The following is a 6,035-nucleotide window of genomic DNA, read 5'->3' as shown; positions in this document are numbered from 1 at the left end:
AAGTTGGTGGGATTGAGACAAGTATTTTTGCAACATGTTCATGTATGTCTTGGGCAATATGTTAGATTTGCCAAATAAATTGACTCGACGGCGAAGTGGCAGCGTCATCCGAGTGTGTGTTCAACCACAGTAATAACCATTCCAGATATACGGGTAATGGTGAAAAGTAACTATGCCTAGAAAAAATGTACACGAAGTCGAAGTCAGATTCAAAATTTCTTTTATTTGTTGACACGAGTTTTAGTCAGTGGGTTGTATGTTACAGAAGGGTGTTTATTTTAGATGTGTCCTGTTTATCACTGCATTAATCAGAATATCGGCGTCAACAGCCATAAAAATAATCCAATTTGGCCACGTTTTCGATGGTATAATAAGTTACATTAAATTAGCGATGAAGAATCTGAACAAACCCCTGATCAAGCGTTCACGAAGTGGAAACTCTGAGGAAGAGCTCTCGTGTATGCAGCTGAGTTTCTGACTCAGAGTATGAGGGGAAACCCCAATTCAATAAAATGGGACTTTATCAAAAGTATTACAAAATCCTACTGGGACCCGTGCAGTTTTACCCATCGTATTGTCCTTCGGGTCAATGTTGTGACCCACGGACATTGTCTCTACCGGGTCCCTGGGCCATTGTTATGGGCTAGGCTTCGGGCCCATGGGAATCATTTGGCCAGTGTCATACGGGTCACTGGGACCAGAAGCACCCTTGACGTTGGTCCTATGGGCCCGGGACCCATGGTATTGTCCTACGGTGTCCGTGTGACCCGAAGACTCTTGACGTGGTACTCGGGTTTGCCTAGGACACCATGGCATTGTCCTTCGGGTCCTCTGGGAACCATTGGCATGTGCCTGCAGGTCCCTGGGACCTTGACCAGTTGTCCTTCGGGTCCATGGGTGCGCCCACCCCTTGACGTGTCTTTCGGCCCTGAGACACGCTCATGGCGTTGTCCTCGGGTCCATGGGTGACCAATGCGTTGTTTCGGGTCCCCGGGAACCGTGAGTTGTCTCCTTAGGGTTCCTGGGACCCATGGCGGTGTCTTTCGGGTCACGTACCCCATGCGTGTCTTCGGGGCACTAAGACCCGTTTGGAGTTCCCGTCGGGTACCGGGGACCCATGGCGTTGTGCCTTAGGGTCCCTGGAACCCTTATGGAGTTGTCTTTCAGGTCATGGGACATCATGGCTTTGTCCTTGGGGGCCCTGCGAAACTTGACGTCTGTCTTCAGGGCGTCCTGGGACACATCGGCGTGTCCTCTCGTGGGTACCTGGGACCCATGGCGTTGTCCTTCGGGTCCCAGGTGACAATCGCATTGTCTTTGGGTCCCAGGGACACGGCGTCTGCTGGGGGACTAGTGAGCTTGGAGACACGCTTGTCGCTGGGGGGACCAGTGCGCCTTGGACTGGAAGCTCTGTCTGTGAGGGACAGTGGGCTTGGAGGAGCTGTCTGCTGCAGGGACAGTGGGCTTGGAGACAGCTGTCTGCTGGGGGACTCGGGGCTTGGAGGGCAGGGTCTGTTGAACGGGACAGGGGGTGGAGGGCACAGGTGTTGTTGAGGGACAGTGGCTTGGAGGCAGGTGTCTACTGATGGACAGTGGGCTGGATGGCATGTGTTTAATGAGGACAGTGGGTTGGGGACAGCTGTTGCTGTAGGGCCAGTGGGCCTTGGATGACAGCTTTTTTTCTGCTGAGGGACCGTGGGCTTGAGGCAGCTGTTCTGTTTAGGGGACAGTGGGCGGGAGGCATGTGTTCTCTGAGGGACAGTGGGGTGGAGGCAGCTGTCTGTTGAGGGGACAGAGAGATGTGCACTTTCTCACGCACTTGGGACACGCACGGTGAGAACTCTGTGGGGGAAACATGTCCAGCATTATCAAAAAATGTGTGTGTGTGTCCGTTATTTCCGCTGGAACTACACTGCGTCGCGGCGGGCACATGTGTGAACAGGAGCTTATCCGATAAAATCCGAGTGGAAGGGTAGGTGTGAACGTTCCCCTCCACCGGTTTTAAGTCAGTCAGTCAGTCGGTCATCGTTAGGAAAAGTGTCCAAGTTTCGTCCACTTGATCCTGTGTACAGGTTAGACAAAAGAAGCTATGACTTGAGTGCTTATAGACTTAGACTTAGACTTTTCTTTATTGGATCCTTTTGGGAGGACTCCCGCAAGGAAATTGAAAATTTCTAGCAGAGTTTTGCAAGAACAAAAGAAATTAAACAAATAGATAAAAGACAGTATAAAGGACCACAAAATAACAATAATGTATAATAACAACAACAACAATAAGAACATTTGTCAAATAAGGACACGAATAAAAGGACCATACATTAATTATTAAAGTTTGCAGTGTTGCTGTCCTTTAGTATTGAATGGGATAAGTGATAAAGGGACTAGCGTGTGGAATTTAAGGTCCAGGTTGTGAGTGTATGTATGATTTAGGTGTGTATGTGCTTACTGGTGTTGTATGGTGATGTGGTACTGTGTATGTATCGTATGTTACGTGTGTATGTATGAGTATGTATGTACTTGTCCTGCCCTATTTCCTCCTCCACCCTAGGGAGGAGTTGTATAGACTAATCGGCATGAGGGACAAAGGAGTCATTGATCTGTTGGTCCGGCACTTGTGGAATGGAGTCAGCCTTCCAAGTTAACGGTCTCCTCGGGTTGTCTGATGTACGGTGGTGTCCAGGGGCGTGGCTGGAATTGCAGTAAGTCCCAGCCAGGTTTGTCTACCAATGTCCTCCTCTATGCCCGTCACCAGTGAGTTCCAGCTTCATGCTACGTACCACGAGCCGGCCCGCCGATCAGTTTATCCCAGCCGTGGGTGTCCTTCTTTGATATGCGCCCCCCCAGCACACCACCAGTGTAGACAGAGGACAGTGGTGACCACAGCCTGGTAAACATCTGGTGTCTGTGGTCACCAGGTTCGTCTTCTACACCCTGTGTGGTGTGCTGATGCTACTGAGCTGAGACCGGGGTCTGGATTCGGGTGTTAAAATTACATTCTCTGTTTATTAGCAAGGTTACTGTACTGTACATCTATATTATGGCCTATAGGAGAGGTATAGCAAACTCAAGCTAATCTGTATCTTCTTTGAAAAAAATCAAATCTCAAACAAACGCTGTCCTCTGTTTGAATGAGACAAAATATGAGTGGGAATGTAAGTTTAGTTCTGATGAAGTCAGCAGGTGTAAATCACATCACTCTGGACTTTCATGCTAGCAGGCCGTGCAGCCTGACCAACGAGAGCGATATACCACGGAAAAAATCAGCAATGTACTGTGTGTGTGTGCATGTTGAAAACCAATGAGGCAGACTGGCTGTGACTCCTAATCTCACAAACATCGGAGACCTGTGTGGAGTTTGAGATAACAATATGCCAAAACATTCGATCTTACCTAACAATTCACAGAACACAGGAGAGAGCAAAAACCCATTTTGCCCGTCGTCTCCTGCTCGAATCATATGACACCCTATGTACAAACATCCATATGGGAGAAAAATAGTTCTGGAAAATAGCTCCACTTGGCACCCCTTTAAAGAACCTACTTACTCGGAAGCTTTGATTTGCAAAATAACAGTTTTTGGACCATTTAACTTTGTTGCACCTAAAATAAACCAAAAACTATACTTCACCTTTAAGATTGATACACTGAACAAAAGGAGCCGGCCTACTCTGGATGTATGTAAATGTTTGGATGGCATTTACCCAATTAACTTCAGTTTTAAAGTTAAACGTTGTGTAAACTCTATCGCGTATGTAAACTAAGACCGAATATGCAAAGAGTGGACGGAATTGTTCAGATCCTGTTGGCAATGAAGGGATTCAAATAAAGAATATCCGCGATGTAATCTCGTGTTTACCGCACGTGATCTCGTCATGGCGCCGATCTTAAATTGTTGCCAGAAGAAGAAGGAACGGTCACAGGGCTCGTCGTCCTGTAACTCCAGACACTATTCGTCGGGTAAAAGTATATGGATTTCTAATTAAATACTGTGATAAAGCTCAGCAAATGGTTAGTTACTCTGGTTTGAGATTTATACAGACGTAAAAGGGCACCGTGAGGTTTCACTTTGCTCGCGCTTAATTGTTATCACATGTTTTTATTTGAATTAGCAGATAGTTTTTTTGCGCGGGTGAGAGTTATCTTGCATTACTTGCGGATTTTGTGTCATTAGTACTGTTTCTGTTAGTATTGGTTTTGCCCACACTGATTTTCGCAGTGACATATCTTGGGTAAATTGAACCGTGAAAGTAAGTGTAGTAAGATTTGGCGCGCTCGAGCAGCCTTAGATAACGGTTATCAGCGACGTTAGTTAGCGACGAACACCACATCACCGGGCAATGTGGACAGGAGCAGACGGAGAGAGGGAAAATTCAAAAAAACACATTAACGGTCGCTCTGTGTTAAAGCAGCTCGGTAGGAGCCTAATAACCAAGTAGTGGTGGCATGGCCACTAGCGTTTGACGTAGCCTAACACAACTCATTTTTGGGGACAGCACAGCTGCGGGGCTTTGCAACGGGACAGACCCCAGTTGCTTGTTTGAACATGGAAAACATGGTTAGTCTCTTGTTACCATGTTACGAGAACGCACATAATAACATTCATTATTTGTTATTTTACAATTGTTGTGGAGCGTGTACATAAATAAAATTGTGCCAGTGTAGTGGCTACACCTAATGTATGTGTTCTTGAAAGAGAGTTTTGTAATGATTAGAGATTATGTTTTCCGGTTTTGCTGCAGATTGACAGACAACCTGTCATCTCTGCATTTCCACTTGGAGTCAGGTGATGGATCGTGTGGCTATTAGTTTTGTGGTGAGAACCAGGATCGTTGTATTGCTCTTAATTTTGTTATCAAATATGAATTTTTTATATTAATAATGTGGCCGCTTGAACCGTGTGTACCTAATTTGAATCCTTAGTTGTTCTTTCTACTTTGTCACAATGATATAGTGGCATAGAAGTTAAGGAGGTGTAACTAAGGTTCTCGGATGCAACCATTTCAAACAAACCCGCCCTTTTTGATGCAAGGAGGTAATAAACAAATTGAGTCTGCCTTGACTAGTTGTGTAATGAGATGTGTGAAAGTAATGCTACTTTATTAGGATGTGTTCAAATCATTAGAAGAGCCCAGATGAATAATCATCGGCAGGAGTACACGGCCATGATATGGCGGGGGAGGTATAGATTGATGTTAGAATGTCTTCTAATTCTGTGCAATATTTTCATGTTTCACGATAAAAGGCAGCGTGTAGCGCATCCAGCCCTGCCGCTACAATTTCAAAAGGGGTTTGCAAACGGGTCGGGGATGCGGGGAAAAAAAGATGAAAGTGCAGCGCTGCCATGATGATATAGTAAAGAACCTTAACTTACCTTGTTAAACTATAAAGTGGATCTGCATTGCATTTAGGCAGCGATAAAGATTGTATTATGCAGGCATGCTGAGCGCAATACCTTTACTGTGAGTACTGATTACTGATATGCATTTTAATTCAGGCTTCACTGTCCCACTGTGAGAATTTTTTTCTTCATATAAAAAAAATATATGTATATACATCTCATCCATGGAGGATGATATAAAGTCCAGTCAAACAGGTAGTCCTGTTGTTTTATAGGTTTACTGGTGTCACATGCGACTGAAGTCAGTCTCTGATCACTTCTTCTGTGCTACTGCAAACTTGAGTTAATAAATCTTTATTTCTTTGGTTATTCGTTAAGGATGACATTGATGCAGAAGGGAGTCCCACATTAAGGGAACTGCATCTATCTGAATCGCGCATCCGACGTCTTTGGAGCGGGAGTACACGGTGAGATATATAACAAATGGTCAAACAACGTCCCACACTTTTTCACCCAAAAGTCCCCCATTTGAAAGTGAGCAAAACACATTTTTGACCCCTCTGACACATTGCTCTTACTTAGGGATTGATATCGGGCAGCTGTGACAAAAGTACAATTTCAAATTTATTGAAAGAAGAAAACTTCCACCATATTTATCAATGCACGGACCCTCATGAAAGGGCAGGAATTGGGACTT

Source organism: Etheostoma spectabile, chromosome 12, assembly GCF_008692095.1.
Source record: "Etheostoma spectabile isolate EspeVRDwgs_2016 chromosome 12, UIUC_Espe_1.0, whole genome shotgun sequence".
Classification (NCBI taxonomy): Eukaryota; Metazoa; Chordata; class Actinopteri; order Perciformes; family Percidae; genus Etheostoma; species Etheostoma spectabile.
The sequence above is the reverse complement of the archived record's forward strand: the minus strand, read 5'-3'. Positions refer to the sequence as shown.